Source organism: Rattus norvegicus, chromosome 11 (genome assembly GCF_021556685.1).
Source record: "Rattus norvegicus strain SHRSP/BbbUtx chromosome 11, alternate assembly SHRSP_T2T, whole genome shotgun sequence".
NCBI classification, from domain to species: Eukaryota; Metazoa; Chordata; class Mammalia; order Rodentia; family Muridae; genus Rattus; species Rattus norvegicus.
Genome location: NC_141544.1, coordinates 50,620,578 through 50,642,775, shown reverse-complemented (window position 1 = coordinate 50,642,775; position 22,198 = coordinate 50,620,578). Strand labels below are relative to the sequence as shown.

Genomic DNA, 22,198 nt, shown 5'->3' with positions numbered 1-22,198 from the left:
AACTGCCTAGCCAGATAGGGTAGATGGTCAGAGTGGACCTGGTTTCTGGTGACATAAGGAAAGAGTTTAAAGGGAACAATGCCTAAGAATCCAGTATTGCCCACCCCCACCCCCTTCCTGTCCTGTTGACTGTGGCCTTGTGCTTTGTTCTGTAGTCACTTTGGGCTTTCTTTCTTCTGCAAAGCACTGGCCTCATCACCTCCACAGTTCCCTCTGCTTTTTGAAACAGAGCCCTGAGGAGTTCAGGGAGCCACCAACCCCCTGCTCTGCCTGGCTAGGGCCATGGCCAAGGCTCGCTTGTTGGCAACAGCCACTTTGTTGGAAAGGAATCCCAGTATCCTAGGGTTCACACACATGGCCACTGAGGAATGCAACTTGACAGCCCAGAGACAGCCAGGATGTGTCTGGGGAACATTCTCTCTCCCCAGGCACAGGGTTTATTGGCTCTGCAGGTGTTCCCTGTCCAACTGGAAAAACCAGAGACGCTGCCAGGATCTGGGTAACCACTGGGCAAAAAGTGCCTCCAGGTGCAGGTAGTGAGCAGAGAGGCTGGATGGCTCAAAACACAGAGTGGACCCACTGCATTCCTGAGTGGGTGGAAGGACCACAAGTTCCCTGGGAAGGGGAGGGAGCTCAGACCTCACAGCACCCCCCCTCCATACTCTCCCAGATGCCTCTGGGCATAGAAGAAGTCAAGAATCACTGTCTCGTTCTCCACTGCCAATCCCCACCCAGCCTACCACCTTCTATTCATGCCAGCTGCTCTTCCCAGGTTCCAAGTAGAACAATCAGGTCATCTTCTTCTTGTAAACTTATCCATGGCCAGCACTTTCTCTGGAGCCTAGAACTAGTGTCAAAAGTGTGGAGCCCTAACAGCTCCCAACAGAGTTATCTGGAGACCTGGGGTCACCTTGAAGATCCCTGTCAGGCATCAGCTTCCTGGTCTATCTCCATGTATGAAGGGGCCATCCTGGCCTCTACATTCACACCTGGACAGCATGGTCCACTGTTCACCTGGTGCATAGTTTAACTACACTGAAGGGGATACAGTGGGCATGGGCTGACCAAGACCCTGGGCTAGCTACTCTGACACTACACTCAGCTCAAGTCTCCTCTGGGCCACAGTGACGTCAATATCTCCATCCACTGCTGTTTCAAGAATCTAAACTGGGGTAAAGGGCATGTGGGTAGACTGTCACCTAGAGTGCCTGAAGCCTTAGGTTTCATCCCCAGTATGACATAAGTCAAGTGCAGTGACACAGAGCTATAATCCCAGCAGGAGGAGTTCAAGGTTATTCCTGGCTAGATAGCAGTTAAAGTCATCTTGGGGTACATGAGAGAGAAGGTGGAGAACCGGCTCTATAGACTTGTCCTCTGACCTCAACACATGTACACACACCTTAAACACACTGGGAATAATACATTAAATACACATGCCCTCAACTCCCCCTTCTAATGTGCTTTTTTCCTATTGCTTTTGTTATCCTTTGTGTATGAAGCTGAAAGAGAGCCAGCATGGCCTGGTGACATTCATTAATCCTCTGAACTCCACCTTGGTAAAAGGGAGCTTACTTAACATCCTTGGGGGAAATTGCATTGGCCTGGTGTCTTTGTTACTGTTGCGTTGCTGTGACAAAACACCATGACCAAGGAAACCTATAAATGAGAGCATTTGGGGCTCAGGGTTCCAGAGGGATAAACAGTTCTACCCAATGGAGACTAAGTGTTCAGATATATGAGCCTATGGAGGCCCTTCTCATTCACAACACTGCAAATGATTAGTCAAGAAAATGCCCCACATACTTTCCCAAAGGCCAGTGTGACAGAAGAAGCTCCCAACTGAGGTTCGCTCCTCCCAGGTGATTCTAACTTTCGTCAAGTTGACAAAAACAAAAAAACAAAACAAAACAAAAAAACAAAACCAAAACGGGTTGGGGATTTAGCTCAGTGGTAGAGCGCTTGCCTAGCAAGCACACGGCCCTGGGTTCGGTCCCCAGCTCCGAAAAAAAGAAAAGAAAAAAACAAAACAAAACAAACAAACAAACAAAACCCCACAGACCCTGACAAAAGCAGCATAACAGGAAATGCTTGTCTCAGGATTCCAGATTACAGCTCATCGTGGTAGGGAAGCCAAAACATCAGGAACTTGAAACAGCTGGTCACATCCATGGTGGAGAGCAGAAAGAATGAATGCATACCTTCGCATATTCGGCTCGCTTTCCTCTTTTAGATTAACTCGTTTTCTTGAGACAGGGTCTCTCTATGTAGTTTTGGCAGGCTTCAAACTCACAGAGATCTATCTGCCTCTGCCTCCCAAATGCTAGTATTAAAGGCATGCACCACCACCACCACCGCCACATCTAGTCCTTTTTTAAAAACATGTCAGAGCATTTTGCGTGTGCACCACATGTAACCCTAGTGCCCACCGAGGTAAGAAGAGGGCATTGACTCTCTAGGAATTGGAGTTATGGCTGTTTGTAAACTACCATGTAGGTGCTGGGAATTGAACCCAAATCCTCTTCAAGAGCAACAACTTCTCTTAACTGCTGAGACAAGCCTCCATCCCAAATTTTCCCACTTGTGCACAGTTCTGGATTCCTTCCCTACAGAACGTTGCTACCCATAATGGGTTGGTCTTCCAACCTCAATTAACATTAATAAGATTATCCCCAAAGACAGGCCTACAGGTCAACCTGATCTAAGCAATCCCTCACTGAGACTCTCTTCTAGTGACTCCAGATTGTGACAAGTTAACAAACTAATCGTCACCCTCTCTGTGTGTGAGGTGGGTGCAAGTGTGTGCATGCCGTGTTTTAAAGTCGGCCAGACGATGGTCTACATGCTGGTCTTGCTTTCCACCTTATCTGAGACTGAGTCTCTTGTTACACTTTGAATACCATGCTGGTTGTCAGGGAGTTTACAGCGATTCCCTTGTCTTTACCTCCCGTCTCAGAACAGGAATGCTAGGACTAAAGATATGCGCTACCATGTTTGACTTTATATGGAGCTTGTGGGTCTAAACTTAGGTCGTCAATGCTTTAGTGAGTCACTTGCACAGCCCAGAGGTGACTTTTATGGTGGTTGAACTCAGGTGGCTCAAGAAGAAAAAATGGCATCACATGATCTCTTCTTCAGTCTCAGGCTTGTACCAGGCGCCCTGGCGTTCCCATGGAGGACAGGGGCTATCCTGAGGAAGTCACAAGGCTGAGTTGGCCCTTACTTTCCAAGCTGAGACCTGGCTTCTCATTCTGTATGGGGCCAGATGTGCCTTGGAAACTCCTCACACTCTCCAAGCCTGAACACTACTGAGAGGGTATGCAGGTAAACTCAGGGCACTAGCCTTAGTTCCTCCCAGGCCCAGAGCACCAGGGTATGCAGGTAAACTCAGGGCCACTAGCCTTAGTTCCGCCCAGGCCCAGAGCACCACAGACTCTGGAGGCAAAACCTAGAGACTTTCAAATTTCTAGTCTGGACTTCTAGGTGACCCCCAATATAGAGTGAAATGTGAGAATTACTGAACATATTACACATACCTCTTATGTGCATACTTACATACACAAATGCACAAACATAGTATACTTCCTACATACATGTACATACATACACAAATACGTATACACATATCCTCCCACATGCTTCTACATATATCCTTGCTTCTCCTACATACATATATGCATACACATACCTTTTCTATATGCATATATACACACATGTATATATATATTCATGCTCTCAACATTTCGACAAGCATGTATACAAATACATACATACACTTCTTTCACAAACATATATACATACATGCCCCTGCAAGACTGTCTCATTCAGCACTCCCAAGAGTCTTTACCGTTCTCTGTACAAAGGGCTACACAGAGAGGTTTCTCTCGGTATACTCTGAAGATGGCTTCGCATTCTTTTGAGAAGTATATGGGAGAAAATATGTCCCTGACTGCAGGCATTCTGGATCTAAAGCGAGGTTGGGAGGCCTGGATCTCCTGCATTGTACCTGAGCTCTAGTTCCTCTTTGTTTACATTGAAGTGATTGAGACTGACTGGAGGCATTTCACATACAAACCCATGAATATGCATGTGTACCTGTATATAGCACACCAACTACATACTACATACTTTCATACACATCTGAACCTGTATGCAACTTTGAGTAGAATAGTTTTGGGATGATGAGATAGATACCTCCCTCGGTTTCTTAGCCAGAGAGCTGGTCAGGATGGGCTTCAGTTTTTCTCCGCAAGCTAGTGTTTTTTTCATGTGTTAAGCCTGAGTTTCTGTCTTCATGCCCCCACTTGCAGCCACCTTAGCAAAGGCCCAAGTAGGCTAGTCCTCCTTTCATAGTTGAAACAGAAAACCCTCCGCCCTTAAGACAGCCTGAAGCCTGTTATCTCCAGAGGGGAGTCAAGCGTCACCTGTTTTTCCTCTTTGGACTCCCCAGCAGTCAAGCTTCTGTGCTCAGAATCATGAAGATGGCTGTCAGTGCTAGAATCATCATCTCTCCTTCATCCAAGGGATTCCAGGTCCTTATTGTTCCTTCTGGGTTCGTTGAGTGCCTTTAAATCTTCTCTTTTCTTTCCTCACCCACCTTTTCCAGAGTGCTGCTGTCCAGGGCCTCTCCTGCATCAATGAGACCTTTTTGTTAATCTCCTGTCCTGGAAATTCCTGCTAATCTCCACTCACAGGCATCCCTGAGCTCTGTCCATGGCTGCAGCCCTCCCTAGTGGCTCATTCACAGCCTGGCTTTTTTGTAACATGATTTGTATGACTTTTAGTCCCTTTCTCCATTCTTTAACTCCACACAAGCCTAGAAATCCCTATGGCGTGGTAAATTTAACATATCCAAGAAAAAGGCCTGATCTATTTCTTCATCTGTGTTCCCATTTGTCTCGTCAAAGTCAAACAAAGATGCAGAGACAAGATGGGTCTCTGTCTCAGTTAAATGTTTTTATTGCTGTAATGAAACATCATGACCAACAAGCAAGTTGGGGAGGAAAGGGTCTATTTGACTTTCACTTCTATATTATTGTTCATCATTGAAGGAAGTCAGGACAAACACTCAAACAGGTCAGGAACCTAGAGCCAGGAGCTGATGCTGAGACTATGAAAGAGTGTGACTTACTGGCTTACTCATCATGGTTTGTTCAGCCTGCTTTCTTATAGAACGCAAGACCACCTGCCCGGGGCGGGTCACACCCACAATGGGCTGGACCTTCCCCTGTCAATCACTAATTAAGAAAATGCCAACAGGTTTGCTTATAGTCTGATCTTATGAGGTATTATCATTTGAGGGTCCCTCCTCTCCAAAGCCTCTAGCTTGTGTCAAGTTGACATAAAACTAGCCAGCACAACGTCCAATAGAAAGGGCATTCATAGGAAATGAAGGACAGCATTGCAGGCCTCAACACTTATTTGCAGGTGGGCAGCTGTTCAAGTGTCCCCAAAACAAAGGGAAGATTGGGAGCTTTATTGGCATGTGTTTGAGGAGTTTGGGGGTTCTGATTGGTTAGCATAGATATATGTGCAGAGTGTACAGGGCACCCACAACTCTATGGAGTCAGACACGAGTGTAGTCCACAGGCCAGCTAACAGCTCCATGGACAAATGAGGGTAATACGTAAATGTTGATTCTTTTTATTCTTAATGGATTATTCATATTTTTATTTCACCTTTTGTTTTTCGTGGTTCTAGGGCTTAAACCTAGGGACTCATGCATTATGTGAAAGCATGGTGCCACTGAGTTATATCCCAGCCCTTGGTTCATTGGAGCAAGATCTTTGTATGTATCCCAGGCTGGCCTCTAACTCTCTAGTCTCCTACCTCAGCTTCCTGAGGGCTAGGATTATAGGCATGCACCACCATACCAAGCAACTACGGTGTGGTTTGCTTGCATTTTTGTTTGTTTGTGTTTGTTTGTTTGTTTCGAAAGCTGACCCTTTTATTTCTGCCCTTCAGTTATTTAATTAACCCAAAGAAAAATAAGGTAAATAAAAAATATCTTTAATTCTAGCAATCAGGATGTTGAGGCAGAAAGACTGTGTGTTCACAGACAGTCTGAGCTATACAGTGAGACTAGCAAACAAAAAAGCCGATCAACTATTACAACCCAGATTGAAAAGAGCACAGCCTTAAGGTTCAAGTTCTCCTGATTAGAGAGACCTACATGGACACAGAACCTCACCTATGTTTTTCTGAGACTTTTTGTGATCTAGAACAAATCACTAATTGCACAAGGCATCTTATGGCATCTACTGGGAACTGTCACATTGAATGCATACACCTCTCTTGACTACTAATTTGAGTGATGCTTCTTCTGGTTGTATAATACACAACCTATCCCACCCTGTTGTGTTTTATAAAAAAGAAAAAGAAGCTAGGGATAGGTGGAGGTACAGTATGGTGTGGGGGAAAGGGGTGGTGCCTCTGCATGCCCATGCTGAGGTATCCCTTCCCCCTGAGGTACCAGCTCCACATAGTATAGAATAGCGTTTATTACCCACATGGGGAGGGGAGTTGAGGGGGTAGTAGAAACAGAGAAAGGCAGAGAGAGAGAGAGAAAGAGAGAGAGAGAGAGAGAGAGAGAGAGAGAGAGAGAGAGAGAGAGAGGAAGAAGAAGGAGGAGGAGGAGGAGGAGGAGGAGGAGATGAGAGGAGAGGAGAGGAGATGAGTAGGGGGATAGAAGCTGGCCATGAACACATGGAGAGAGAGGGAGGAAAATGAGGAGAGAAGAGACAGAGAGGGAAGAGGATAAGAGAGGAAGAGAGTGAGAAGAGGGTAAGCAGCCCCTTTTTATAGTGAGTCATGCATACCTGGCTGTTGCCAGGTAACTGTGGGGCAGAGCCTAGGAGAAATGCTAACACACACCTACCTGTCAACCCCAGCCCTACGGCACTTAGCTGCTTGAATTCTCTGTTCTTTAGGAAATATGCTTTGAATGTGCTTAGCCCTGTGGTGTTTGCAAGTCTTTTCCTTATCGCAGGATCACTCCTTCCTTTGTCCAGACACACATTTTATTGTGCCTGTTTGGTGACTAGAGAAAGTCACCAACTTCCCTATACAGCAAGCACAAGGAGTAAATCTCAGTGGCCTGGAGCTCAGAGATGCACTGGTGATATGTCCCCAGCGCTCAGAGGCCCCAGGTCTTAGCTCTATTCCTTTCAAGACATTGTATCACTGGGATGCCCTGGAGGGAGTGCTCTTTCTTCAAGGTGCCCCCACCTCTACCCCAAGCTGCACACAGATAACTTCTGACATGTCCTCAGTGTGCTCAAGCCTTCATAGTGGCACCAGGGCTGCTCATTAGGTGCACTTGCTTTAGTGTAACACACTACTGTTGTGCATTAGAGTAATGCACACCGTGAAGCTGACTGGCTGTATTTTCTCAAGGATCCCAGATGTTCTAGCCCTGATTTCCACACAGCTGTTTTCCCCCAGGAGTCACAAGTGACCTCTGAAGGACATTTGGGCAAAGGAAGGGAGCAGCTTTTACTCCACCTCCCCCACAACCCTCTCCTTTAAAGCAGAACCACATTTTGTGTTTTAGAAGACAGTTTGCACCCAGGACCAAAGGTCTTCATGACTGAGAAGGAAAGCACTATTTTATTAGCTTTATTGAGCAATATATAACAGTGTGTAAATGCCATTGTCTATGTACAGTTATTCTGGTTCCAGCAGGATGTAACCTTACCACCATCTTTTCAATGCTATCCCAAGGAACATCCAGGTTTACTGGTTAAGAGGACTTGAGCGTAATGGAGAGTGGAAGGATGGGAGACTACTGAGCCTCAGGACACATATGGTAGAAAGAACCAGCTCTCATATGCTGACTTCTGACCGCCCGTGTCATGCTCACATCATGCATGAAAAACACACACACACACACACACACACACACACACACACACACACACACATTGACACAGGACTGTCAGGGCTATGACTGTGTGTTTTGAGCTATTCCAGTCCAGCTGGGGGACAGCAGGGTGAAGGGATCAAGAGTCTCAGGGAAGGACTGTTGTGTGGCCTTCCAACCACAAAGGGTGTGTTTCATATACTTTCTGATTCTGAAACACATTTCACTGTACTAACATATGGTGTTATACACATAGTAGATGTTGATGCCACCCCAGGTTGGGAAATGAGAAACATGGCACTTAGGGGCACCCCAAATTACATCAGAATATGGTAGAAAGGATGATGAGACAGAGCCCATTAGCCTGGGCCTCTCTGGTTCTTATTACCTGGGGTCCTACCTCATGACTGCATGAATTCTTAAGAGCCCCCAAAGACTCCTTCTCGAAGATCATTAACAAATGAATTGGAGGACTATGTTTTTCAATCCGTGAATTTGGAGAGATGCAGCCAAACCACAGCAGAGGATTGTTCTAGAGGTTTGTGTGAGAAATGTTCAAGTCAGTTGACTGGACTGAGATCTCCAACACAATCTTGCTAGGGGCTATAAAGTAGACAGCATTCCTAAGGTAGACAAGAAGCCTTTCAAGGTGTCAGACATAGCTGCTTTCTAGTCTCACTTAAAGTTATATTTTACATTTATTTATCTGTTATTTATTTATTTATTTATTTGTGTGTGTGTGTGTGTGTGTGTGTGTGTGTGTGTGTTTCATGCATAGTGTGGACATAGTATAGGTGGTCAGAAAACAGCATATGGGAGCTGGTTCTCTCTACCAAATGTGTTCCAAGGATTACACTCAGAACATCAGGCTTGGCAGCAAGCATCTTTCCCTGCTACTCACAAATCAGATTTGATGAGGAAGCTATGATTTCTAAAATCCAATGTGGAAAATAAGTGAGTTTGAATTCAGGTCTCTCCCCAATTCTGTGTGTGTGTTTATATGTGTGCGCGTTTGTGTATATGTGTGTGTGTATGTGTGTGTGCATGTGTGTGTGTATGTTTGTGTGTGTGTATGTGTGTGTATGTGTGTGTGTGCATGTGTATGTTTGTGTGTGTATGTGTGTGTGTACATGTGTGTGTGTGCATGTGTGTGTGTCTGTGTATTAGTGTTTATGTGTGTATATTCTGCTTAACAGTGATTTTTTTTCTGGTTAAAATACATATAATTTGTTTTGAATGAAAGCTCATATCCACATGTGCACATACATACATTTAAATTGTGCTCAACAGGATGCATGTCTAAAAATAAAACAAACCAGAGACATTCAGGTCTGTGAACTGTGTGGCTTATTGACTAATACATTCAGTGTCAGCCCAGAGATTAGCTCTAACAGTTTAATGCAGTGGAAGCACAAGGGCGGAATGCTCAAAGAAGTGGAGAACTTCTTGCCATAGCCAAGTATAGCCACTCCAGAGTCAGCTTGGCCTGAAGTAGAGCTTGCCATGCTCTTCCCTGTAATCCTGTCTGCAAAGGTTCACTCCGTAGCTCATGTGGGCAGGATTTATGGGAGAAATGAATTGGAAGGTTTACTAGGCCAGCCATAACCAGGAATAAGCCAGAAAACAGATACAGGCTCCACACTGGTTTCCTGACCAGGGCAGTGAGGTTTTAGGGAATAGGGGTGATGAAGTCACTTCAACCCTAGTGTCTAAAGTTGAGGGTTTGGAGACTAGAATGTCACTAAAAGTCTAAGTGGGTATGGGGCAGGTGCTACGCAGGATACCCTTAGCCTGGTTGGGCTTCTTAAATGCTCCCTCAAAGCAAGGTATTGTGTATATGTTCTAGTCAATTTGGAGTACATACAGAAAGTATGCTTTATTTTGAAAAATGCCTATGGAAAAAAAAACTTCAGACTTCAGATCTAAAATTTACCGTGAATGGACAAGTAGGACATAACTAAGAACTCTGGGGGTCCAACTTCTCAGAGAGAACTTTCTGGAATTAAGATCATACCTGGAAACAAATGAGTTTTGTTTTTTTTTAATACACTGAAGATATCAGCATCCGACAACAATCAAAACTATAGCACTTACCAAGGAACAAACCTTAATGAAATACAAAAAAACCTTAGAGAGTAGAAAATTATCTGCCGTGCAAGTGAGCATCTAAAGAAGTGACTACTCTGAATTCTGATCCACGAGGAATTCTCCATTTCCAAAGCACAGGTTCTTCCTGCCACCTGCTATGTGCTTGGCTCGGGCAGGGAAGCCACTTCACATACATGACAAAGGAAGACAGACCTTTCCAAGTCCTTCAAGGATGCCCTGAGAGGCTAAAGCAAGCTCCCAGGATGGGTTCACCATGCCTCCAAAGGACTGTCAAACGTGTGAGAATACCAGCAGGTATTCCCCTGGTGACATCCTCACCTTCTGCAGCATAGACGTTGGAGAAAGAGGACCTTGTGTGGATCTGCTAGAGCTTGCCCACTGAGATCCCAAGCCAAGTACCTCTTGTCTGCTGTCCTGTGGGGCCTCCTCTGCCCAGATGCTGCCTGTCCTAGGGAAGAAGCTTCACAGGCTCTCTTCTCCTCTATCTAGCACTGGGAACTCCTAGCCTATGGCAAGTCCTCAAGTAAAACTATGGTGAACACTTGGTATGTGACCAAACTTTACCATTCCCTGACTCTTCCTGACCACTATGTGCTGCTGTGAAACATTCAATTTCAGTAAGAATATCAGGAATTCCACTTTTGGTTCCAGGATTGTCTGGTCATCCTGCCCTGGGAGATGTCCCCAGTTGGAGGCTTGCCTCTGATAAACCAAACATTGGATATAATCCTCAGAAAGGGGTGGAGATCATGGGAGGGGTGCTGTTGGGTGGGTGGGCTTTTTCTGGGGCAATTGTGGTTTTGTAGGGAAGATGTAAAAGAAAGGAGAAAGGAGGGGTGTTGAGAACCTTTACGGTTACAGACAGAGAGGAGTATCTCTGTGCTGAGGGACTGGGGTGATTCATCACAGGATCCATTGCCCTGGATCTGGATTGTGACTAGAAACTGACCAGCACACAGAGAGACCGTGGGAACTAGAAGAAATGGGTTATTTCACTTCCCACTTCATGCCTGACACAGGGGACAGAAGGCCACACAGAGAGAAGCCTGCCAACTCAGGAACTCAACTGGACAGAAATAAAAACATCAAAAGAACCCATTAAAGTCAGGTGAAAATCTAAGGGTGGCCCATAGGTCTACCTTAACCTGGCTAGGTGGGAAGGTCTTAGAGGGAGGTCCTGCTCCTCTAAGAAGGTCTACAGTAGGTTCTTTTTTTTTTTTTAATTTATTTATTATATATGAGTACACTTTAGCTGTCTTCAGACACACCAGAAGAGGGCATCGAATCTCATTACAGATGGTTGTGAGCCACCATGTGGTTGCTGGGATTTGAACTCAGGACCTCCGGAAGGGCAGTCAGTGCTCTTAACCACTGAGCCATCTCTCCAGCCCTACAATAGGTTCTTATAGTCCTTGCCAGACAGCTGGAAGAAGACATCATGAAGGGAAGGAAGTATTGAAAGACAAAGGACATGGCTTGAGGGCAGAGTTGGGGGCAAGTGTTCAGTAGGACTACTCAGGACAGCATGATAGGGATAATGGCAAATGTTATATATTGTTTCCCCTTGCCCAGTGGATCTCCACTGCAGTGAATTCATCTCCCCTCCAACCTTGAATCTGTGTTGAGAAAACTTGTTCTAAGTCAAACCGACAGCCAGCCAGGAAAACCCTTCTCCCACAGTGAGAAGACTGCATCATGAGCAGCCAGGGACATGAGTGTGGCTTTCTCTTTCATTATCACTTTCTGTGCCCTCACAAGCGCCCTTTCCCCACACTTGTTTCCTGTTTGATTCTGGAGTAGAAGGGATCTGGATGACTTAGGGTCCCTGGGAACAGAGCAAACACATCACCAGGGGTCCCTTCTCAAGTCCTGGAGGCAGTCATCTCAGCCCCTGGCTCCTAGCTGGTAGCCTCAGCTGTGGTCTTGGCTACATCTAGTGCCTGCTGAGTGACACAACCAAGTTCTGTGCCTTCTTTGAAACCCAACTTTATTAACGGTCAACAGAGAAGTCAATACACCTATCTCACCCTGAAGTAATGTAAGCCTCAGTGTGCTAACTGGCACAGTGGATGTTCACTGAAAGGTGATTACTTTTACAGTGAACACGCTGAGCCTTGACAATTGACTTGTGTCTGGCTTTAATTGCAGAACAACAAATACTAATAGTAAAACTTCATTTCTCTTTTTGGAACTTCTGTATGAGTCTTCAATTTTTCTAAGCAATACTGTATATATTTAGGACCTCACCCATTTTGGGGGGGATGAAGGCCTCCAAACAGCAGAAGTTACCTCCATATTTCTTAGGACATGCAAATTGCTCTACTGGAACTATTATGTCTAGGAGTGACTTCAGTTATTTCCTGGACCTCAGTTCTCTCGCATGTTCCTAGACACCATGAGTACCTACCTGTGGGAACTCAGGAGCCCCTTAACATCAAATCCAAAGTGCAAGACTTTCCATCTTGGCAATGTTAGGCCAGATATACTTTTTTTGATTTGTATTTTTAATTATGCATGTCCATGTGTGCTGTGCATATGAGTGGAGTGTCTATTGTTAGGGTTTAAATCTCGGCCCGTGCCTGGACAGAACACACCAAGCCAACATGGTTCAACTTGGAGAGGTTTAATGAGAGAAGAGGAGAGGAGAGGAAAGGAGGTTGGCCATGGGCACGTGGAGGGAAGGGGGGAGAAGGGGAGAGAAAGGACAGGGAAGGAGGCAAGAGAAGCAAAGAGAGCAAGAGGGGGTAAGAGAGGAGGGGGGTTGGGGATTTAGCTCAGTGGTAGAGCGCTTGCCTAGCAAACACAAGGCCCTGGGTTTGGTCCCCAGCTCCGAAAAAAAGGAGAGAGAGAGAGAGAGAGAGAGAGAGAGAGAGAGAGAGAGAGAGAGAGAGAGAGAGAGGAGGGAGCCAAGCAACTTTGGGGCGGAGTATACCTGGCTGCTGTTCCCAGGTAGCTGTGGGGCTGGAGCTTAGACAGAATACCAACAACACCCACTGTATCAGAGTTCCTGGAACTGGAGTTACAGATGGTTGTGAGCCACCTGACATGGATGGATCCTCTGTAAGAGGAATACTCAGTGTTTTTGTCAACTGGACAGAAACAAGAGTTATCTGTGATGAGGGAATACAATTGAAAGACCGCCATAAGATTGGCCTGTAGGCAAGCCTGTGGGACATTTTCTTAACTAGTGATTGAGGTTGGAAGGCCCAGCCCATTGTGGGTATTTCCATCCCTGTGTGGGTGATACTGGGCGTAGACTGAGTTCCACGGACCAAGCCAATAGTATTCCTCCACAGCATTAGCTCCTGGCCCCAAGTTCATGCTTTGAGTTCCTGTCCTGATTCCTTGGATGATGGACTACAAACTGTTAACTGAAATAAACCCTTTCCTCCTTACTGTTGGTTATGGTGATTTATCTGAGCAACAGAGAACCTAACTGAGACACACTCTTAATCACTGAGCCATTCCTCCCAGCCCACTATTGACATACCATGAGGAGTGACATTATCCAGACCAAGAAACTTCTTTTGGGGTACACACGTTTTAAAGTAAGTTAACTAGCTAGAGATGATGGCATGCACCTTAATCCCAACACTTGGGAGGCAGAGGCCAGTGAATCTCTGAGTTTGAGGCCGCCCTGGACTACAAAGACTACAAAGCAAGTTCCAGGACAGCCAGGGCTACACAGAAAAAAACCCTGTCTTGATAAGACGAACAAAACAAACAAGTTATCTTCGATCAGGTATCCATCTAGCCTAAGAAACAGACTATCCCAACATCATCTTACCCCGTGCCCCCAACCTGTGGCTCCCACTCCTGTTGCTCCCCAACCAGCTTCCTCCAGGGAAAACCCTCTCTTTGCATGTGAAACCTTTTTATCAGAGAGTTTTATTTTAGGGATTTAGAATCTTTATTTTAGGGATCCTGGAATTTCCTCTAATCTCTGGTTCCTTCTTTTTTTCCCATTGGATTCTCCATGTTTCAATCATTGTAGCATTTGTAACTTTGATAGATTTTGGAAAAATCTCAACTCACTCTCTCTCTCTCTCTCTCTCTCTCTCTCTCTCTCTCTCTCTCTCTCTCTCTCTCTTTCTGGCAGGGTTTTACTAGGCAGCCCTGGCTGACCTGGAACTTCCTGTGCAGACTATCCTGGCCTAGAACTGATAGGCATCTACCTGCCTCTGTCTGCTCAGCCCTGGGCAAAATGATATTGGGAATTGTCTGTTTCTTAGCCTCTGTGGATACTTGATTTTTTTTCTCTATATCTCGTTCTGTGTTACATGCATTCTCTTGTACATATGGAATATTCTATAATCTGAGAAGTCACACATATAAAATCATCAAGCTTATACAAGGGTGTGTTTGCCATCTTAAATTCTCAGGGGAGGTTTCTGGCACCCCACTGAGAGCTGACTGAGGCAGGCAAGTGCAGATAATCACTCCTCCTAGGGCGCGATTGTTCATGCCCTGCCTTGGCACGTTAGGGTCTCAGCCAACTTCCTACTTTGCTGACTCTTGGACCCTGTCCGGCACCTCCTGAGGACAAACTCCACCCTACAGAGATGCTCTGTGACTTCCAGATGCCATCTCCATTCTTCCTTCCCCTCTCGGCTACGCTCACAAGTCACTTTCACAGGTGCAGTCTTCTTGCAAAGTCAGTTGTAATTTTAACCCCCAACCCTAGGGAAACCCATAATGCTCCTTGAGGTAACATCCTGTTTAGGAACTTCTGGGGACCTCTTTTTAGGGGGCACTGCAGTTTCAGATGTCCATGGTTTCTTCCTTTTGAGCCTGCTTGAGATTCCTTGTGGATCTGTAAATTCAGGACACCACCTTATGTACCTATTCATCCTGTCAGGCTAATTTTGTACTGTGATTATTACTTTGGGATGGTTAGTCTACCATATATTTAGGATCATGACTGTGACTTATTTTTTCTTATGCTGGAGATCAAACCCAAGGCTTTATGCATGCTCTACTGTGGCCAAACTACGTATGGTTTGCTTTCATTGCATCACAACTACTGACCTGGTACATACTTCTGACTTTCCACTTCTAACCGTGGAAATAAGCAGGAAGCCTGTTTAACACCAGGACTGATTTGACTTAGTGGCTCTGTGATTTCCTTAACAAATAAGGCCTGCCTAACTCTTGGTTCACTGTGGCAGTCCCATTTTGTGAAAAAGAAGTAACAACTATATTTGTTGATGTGTCAGAGCCTGGGAAACAACAACAAACACCCTTCAACACCCTAAAACCTCAGTGAAATGTTTAGAGGTTCAGTGGTATGGAGCATGTTGAGATACTCCTTAGAAGGAGAAGGACAGGTTTCAATGGCAGGTCCTCTCTGAAAGCAAAACAGAGGTTCAGTGCCTTAGTAGATGTATCTGGATTCTGGAGGTAATAAATTACTCATTTAGGTGTGTTACTCTGGCTGTCTTATTGAGTCTCCCACAAAGCTTTCAATTTTGAGTCAGGTTAAGCCAGGAGGGTCTGCAACAGGTCCAGGCTATTCTGTAGATAGCTCTCTCATCACATCCTTGGACTAGAGACAGCAGCAGGCAAAGTGCTGTCCCATAGACATATCCTTAGACTCTGAGGCAGATCCCAGGATAACTTGTCCTTTTGGAGCATAGCTCTTGACCTGCTGCTAGGCCTCAGTGGAACCTGAAAGGCCACCAGGTTTCCATCCTGTGACCGGCCCTGCCCTCCATGAACTGGGTCTTATCTGAGCTGTGAATCAAGAAAACATGACGCTCAGGAGTAATTCATCATTACATGAAGTAGGATAAGTACAGTCAAGGGAGAACAGGTCCTGTGGCACAAGTTACATAGGCTTGACCCTAATGCCCAGGCCTTTGGCCCTGCTATGCTGCCTGTTCTATCCCAGCATGCACCGTGATGCCATAAAAGATTTCTTACTAGTCACTGACAGAGAAAGACAGGATGAAGAGAAAGCTTCCACAGGGAACTCTGAGCTAAGTATCCTCCCTCTTCTTTTAGAAATGTCCAGATGGGGCAGGCCTTCAATGCCTAAGGGGTTAAACTGCTTGCATGCAAGCAAGAAGGCTGGAGTTTTATTCCTCACAATTCATGTAGATAACAGACAGGCATGGCAGCTCTACCTGTATTCCAGCCTTGGAAGGCAGAGACAGTGAATCTCCTATGCGAGCTTGTCACGTGAACGAGCTCTAAGTTTAACTGAGAGACCCTGGCTGGATGAATAAGGCGGAAGAGTATACACAAAGCGTGCTACCACACACGAGGAAGAGGAGGAGGATGAAGAAATGGCCAGATCTGATTGTAAACTAATTCATGGTCTGCAGCCAGCGATTTGGTCAATGGTAAGGCGCCTAGCTAAAAGATGATTGACATGAGAATTTGGGGAAGAGGTTTCTATCTAGAACTCTGTAAAGTGGCAAAAAAAAAAAAAAAAAAACACCAATCAACCAACCAAACCACCCCAAAACAACAATGCATTGTATGTTCACCAAAGGTGACTTCATCAGAGGAAGATTTTCATAACCAAAATTAGGAAAGTCTATTCTGTGGACACCAGCCTTCTCCTTCTCCCAATCGTTTGCTGGGTTTATGGACAACTGGGTCATGGTGGCAGGAACTAAGTTTATACCAGAGCTCAGTGACATAGGCTATCCTGGCTATAACTACCTCTGGATACCCAATTTGCCAGCAGTAGATTCACTGGTGTGACAATATTCCCCAGAGAGGCCAGCCTGCTGGCAATTTAATTATGTTGGACCAACATTTCTGCTAGAATCGATGACATCTTGGGAGTGTCTTGCCCACCATCACAGCATTCTACATATTCTATGTATAGTTCTGCTTCTGTAAGGAACGTACTAAGGAGCCAAAGGAATGAAGCACTGGGCCCAGGTTCATGAAATTCACTGGTTGTACCACATTCCTGCCATCCTCAGGCAGTTGGCAGGGCAGAGCAGTAGACTGACCTTTTGAAGATGCGGTTACAGGTCTAGCCAGGGGACAGTAATTTGTAAGGCTGGGGCAGGGCTCTCGAAGAGGTGATCTGGAGACCAGGGTGCAGTACACAGTGCTATTTCTCTCACAGTTAGGACTCACTGATTCAGGAATCAGGGGGTTGGAAACAGGTAACACCAGCCACTATTATATCCAACGATCCACTCAAAAAAATCTTTGCTTCCTGATTCTTCCGCTTTATGCTGTGCCAGACCGGAGAACTTCATTCTGAGGGCAGATGCTCCTGCTGGGAGACACAAAATTTCCATTCAGCAGTAAGTGAAAAGGATCACCTGACCACATTGGGTAGACAGGCTAAGAAGAGAGTTGCAGTCCTATTGGGGATGGGTGACCTGGGCCACTAAGAGCAAAGAATACTGCTACTTTACCATGCAGTATGCAGTGTGGCCCAGATCAGTTACACAGCTCCACTCCAGACTCTTGCCTGGAGTGCAGGCCAATCCTTAGGGCATCACTTCAATTTATCATGCATGTAATTAACTTTAACAACCCGATTCTGGAACACTGCTATCAGGCCAGACTCTTCTGGAATGAAGGCATGTGTCACACCACCAGCCAGCTCAGGTGCTTGGAGAAGGCATAGTGAGCACAGTGGGTAATGACAAAAGGTAGTTGTTAATGCCAGTTAGGTCCATTTAGCCTGTATAGAAAGTGACACTGTAGTTGTCATGAATATGCATTCCTTATTTTGTTTTGAATATTTCTTTTTGTGTAATGTGTGTTCCTTCCTTCCTTTCTTCCTTCCTTCCTTCCTTCCTTCCTTCCTTCCTTCCTTCCTTCCTTCTGCCTGCCTGCCTGCCTGCCTGCCTGCCTTCCTTCCTTCTCTTATCACATACGATGTAATGGCTTTAGGATTGGGGAGATGGCTCTTGTGGTTGAGAGCTTGCTTTAAGCATGAGGAACTAAGTTTAGTTCCCAGACTATATAGTAAAAGCCAGGCATGGTGGTGCATACTTGTAATCCCAGTCCTGGGGGAGAGACATGAATCTTTAGGGGTTGCTGGCCAGGCCCCCCTAAGACTACTTGATGAGTTTTAAGCCAGCAAGAGACCCTGTGTCAAAATAAAAAAATTAAGAAGGTGGATAGTACTTGAGAAAGAATACTTAAGGTTTTCCTCTGGCCTCTAAATGCATATACATCCATGTGGCATATACACAAAGATGAACTGACTTCCTATCATTGCATTCATAGGCACTGTCGTTTGACATCATGGTATGTAAGCTATAGGGAGAACCAGGGAGGAGCTGACACACCATGCAGGACTCTATGCTCTCTGGAAAGGGAATCAGCATCTTTCCAGTTGTGAGCAGGTTATTTTTGTTTATTTGTTTGCTCTGGAGAATTAGAAACTCACGTGGTCTTTATTCAGGGATTTGGTTTGGCTGAGAGAGACCAACTTGGGTGTGTTGTGGGTGTGTTGTTGGTGTGGGCAGACTTACGATGGCTAACTTCACACTATAAGTTGTCAGGGCTACAAGATGCCCAGGTCGGTGACTAGCACTCACTTCTGGACGAGGTTAGCACTGAGTGGAGGAGATCAGATTTGTCCTCATGGTTGTCTAGTTTGTCCACACTCTGGGTAGAAAAAACAAAGGTAGAGGAGGCGTGAGTTGGACATCATTATTCTCCATTCCTGAGTGTTCCTGGTTCTTTCTCCATCAGACGTGGACTGGTCTTTGGTCCCAGGTCTCTGAGCTATGATTCAAGTTTCTCCGAAGTCATGAGCCAATTCTTGATAATAAGCCTCTTAAATACTTCCTCCTAGTTCTGTTTCCCTGAAGAAGTGATATCCAAGGGGAAATGGATGTTGAATGAATGCCTTCCACAAGACAACTGAGTGCACATGCTAGCTGTGTGCAGGTGGGCATCAACACAGTATCAAAACACAAGTGAGTTGTCACCAAAGACCTGAGCTATGTGGGGTAGAATTGACCCACCGGAGCCCACTTAGACAACAGTGACACACCTGGGAAAGTCCCCTCTATACTTGATGGCACCGATGAGGGCCATCTGATTTACTCAGTCTGTCAGTGGCAGTGTGGCCTGGACCGGGTTACACATTTACACAGCCCCACGGTGTAGCCTACAGCAGCCTGATGTTGTTATCATTATTATTTGTTGTTGTTGTTGTTTGTGATTGTGTGTTGTAGTGTGCATGTGAAATTCAGAGGGCAACTTTCCGGAGTCAGGTCTCTCCTTCCACAATGTGGCTTCCAGGAATCAAGCCCCAGGGTCTCAGCCTTGGCAGCAAGTGCTTTCTCTGTCCCTGGGTTCTTTTCAGAGACTTCCACTCAGCTGAAACCAGGAGTCTTGACTCTGCCATTGGAAAGACTCCCAGGATGAGCCAATATGAGGTAAAGTTGGGAGATTTTATGAAGAGACGTTTTTAGGGCTGGGGAATGTAGAGCGGTGGTTAGGAAGGCTGCTTGCTTAGCGCGGATGAAAATGAAGCTCTGGAAGCCCCAGGAACAGATTTTGAAAAAGAGTAAGATGGGGGACCATGCCTAGAATGTCTGTACAGGTGGGAAGGGAAGAAGTTCAAGGTTACACCCAGGCACGGTAGTCTGTGCCTTTAATCCTAGCACTAGAGAGACAGAAATAGGTGGATCTCTGAGTTCAGGGCCAGCCTGGTCTACAGAGTAAGTTCCTCAGCTTTGTTTAGGTGAGACCCTGACTGTGTTACAGGGGCTAGGGGTGTAGTAAGAGAGCTCACTTAGAGGAAAGGACAATAAAGCACTCAAGAGTAGGCTTGGCTTCTCGGAGAGAGTCAAGCTTAAGAATTTTTACAACAGCCATAATAGACAATATTAGTAACTTCTGAGTTACACCTCAGGGTTGCCAAGGAAGTTAGGCGAGATATGTCAGCCTCTGCGGTGCCTATGGACCGCAACCCATATCGTAAAACTCTTGGTCACGAGGTTGAACAGAAGTCAAGATGTTTTAACAAGAAAACGAAAGTTAATAGCTTTGTTTGTGAGGCTTACATCTGGGAAAGAAGTAAGGCAGCCCCACACGTTCAGACCGTAAGCGTGGTCTGTTGCTTTTTTCACATTCTTATTTGAAACGCCTTCCTATAAAAGGACTGTCAACCTCACTGTTACATCTGCAGCTCTGTCAAGTGTGCCGAAGCTCTTGACTGGCTGGAGAGAGGTTTCAACCCACTGTACCCTGAAAGAAGGGGCTGCTTTACCTTTTATTTTCTCTTTATCCTGCTTCAAGTTCACCAAGTCTAGGGCTGATCTCTTCCATATGTAACCTTACAAATATGTGTGCTGAGCACCTTTCCAGAAAGGACCACGGAAGAGTGGGAGGGGGAAAGAATCTCAGGGAAGCCAGGAAAGGCTCCCAGGGCTGGCAGCCACAGTGCACTAGCATGTTCCTAATGTTCTTCTGCCATTATTTTCAGTTAAAACAACTTGTGTCGACTTTTGTGTAATGCAGATGGAACAAGGGTTTTAGGGTAATAATACTTCACGAGTGCCTGTTATTAAAGTGGGAAAACGCTCTTGAATCATTTTGGGTAATCTATTCTTTAAAATGACACAACAGATCACCGGAAGAAAAATCATTTTTGATTCATGTGGGCATGGAGGGAGCTCCTGCAAAACTCCATAAAATTCTCAGCCTCTGATGCCCTTCTTGCTCTGAACACTTTGATCTCAGTTCGTGAGATAGAGCACCAGGTCTATATGCAAGCTCCAGGGTGGCCGGGACTACACAGTAAGACCTTGTCTCAAAATATAAAAATCGATCTGAGACTGTGAGATTGTCTGAGGACCTAGGCTTATCCCTCTACCAGGTAATACAGAGAACAAGAGATTTGCTCCTGTGGTGGTTGTGAAGGCAAGCTACGGGGGGTCCATGGAAGCAAACTGGGAGGGCTAGAGGGAAAACCCTGGGGAGATAAAAGTTCCCATCAAGCAGCTCTCTCCCTGGTGCAGACACCTTTACAAAGAGGACGTTTTTCTTTTTCTTTTTTCCTTGTCATTTTGTTGTTTTATTTTTGTAGTTGCAGCTGCCCCATGCAAAAGGGGGCAGCTTTAGTCGAAAATCACCAGCTCGGTGCTCGCTAGAGCGAGCGCTGCTTCTGGTCTCTTAGAGCCTTATTTTGGCCGAGTGTCTCGGAGTCTGTCAAGTAGTAGAAGACCAGGTTGTAAAGACTGCAGAGAACTTCTCTGCCACCTCACCTCTGCCCCACCTTCGGTACAAGTAACAGTTTCTGGGAGCTGGGGGCTGAGGACTTCGGACCCAAGAGATTTTCCTCAGTAGGAAAGCCTGGCTTCACCGGAGAGTGTCCTTAAACCCGGAGCTGAAACACCTATGCTTAAGGGATGCACCCAACTGGGACCTTTTGGCGTCCCCAACCCAGAGCCTGTCGGGGCTGGGAATATAGCAGCTCCCAGACTTCCAAGGGACCGGATTAGAGTTCCCTTGGGGCTTCCGCGTGCAGTCCAGAGATCCGTCGCACCGGGACCCTGGCGTTCCCTTGGGTCTGAGCCTCAAGGGTCGGCTGCTCCAGAGGCGGGTCGCTGCCAGGGAAATGCCTCGAGTCCGGTCTGGTCTCTCCCTGCTAGGGGAGGAGCGCTCCCTGGGCTTCCCTCGGGGAAACTCCTCCTCTTTCCCCCGGACAGCCTTTCCTGGCTGTTCCCTCCTCTTGGCCGAGGTGACCGGGCACCTGCGTTTAGGGGTGTCACCCTGGCTCCTGGGACGCCGCCTCCGGAGATTTAAGCGAGAGCTGGAGTAGGTCGTGTACTTGGAGTGGACAAGGAAACCGAGAGCCCCGGCGGAGGCGGAGAGGGGCGGGGAGCACAGCAGGTGAGCAGCGCGCCGGACAAGGTCGGGGTCCCGGCACAGAAAAGGAAATGGGGTTGACCCGGGTCCGCCCCGCGGTGCCGGGGCTGGGAGTCTAAGGTACAGGTGAGTTAGGTGAGGCCAAGGTGCTACATGTGTGCGACCGTCTTGAGACTGAGCGGCCCGGGTGTACGTCCTGGGGACTGGGACCGGGCCCGGATAACCCCGATCCCTTGTCGCGCGGCAGAGATCCCAAGTCGACTCCGTAGATTCGCGGCTTGGCTTGTGGTCCTGCGGGTCCCTGACTAATGGCTTGGAGAAGAGAGTCCCTAGGAGCGGGGGTCCTTCGATGGAGCAAGCCCTTAGCTCGCGTCGCGTGCTGATATCCTTTCCTAGAGCGCAGAGGCACAGGTTCGTCTTCAA

General features: G+C 46.4%; 1 protein-coding gene across 17 annotated transcripts in view; it reads left to right on the top strand.

Moving 5' to 3' along the window:
- Nucleotides 1-21,228: 21,228 nt before the first annotated feature.
- Tmprss2 (transmembrane serine protease 2) overlaps nt 21,229-22,198 on the top strand; it is a 44,570-nt gene continuing 43,600 nt past the window's right edge. For 5 of the 17 annotated variants that reach the window (XR_015632571.1, XR_015632568.1, XM_087575290.1 and 2 more), the window contains exon 1: nt 21,229-21,799. The gene's annotated coding sequence lies outside the window, so the exon portion shown is untranslated. 17 annotated transcript variants of the gene reach the window in all.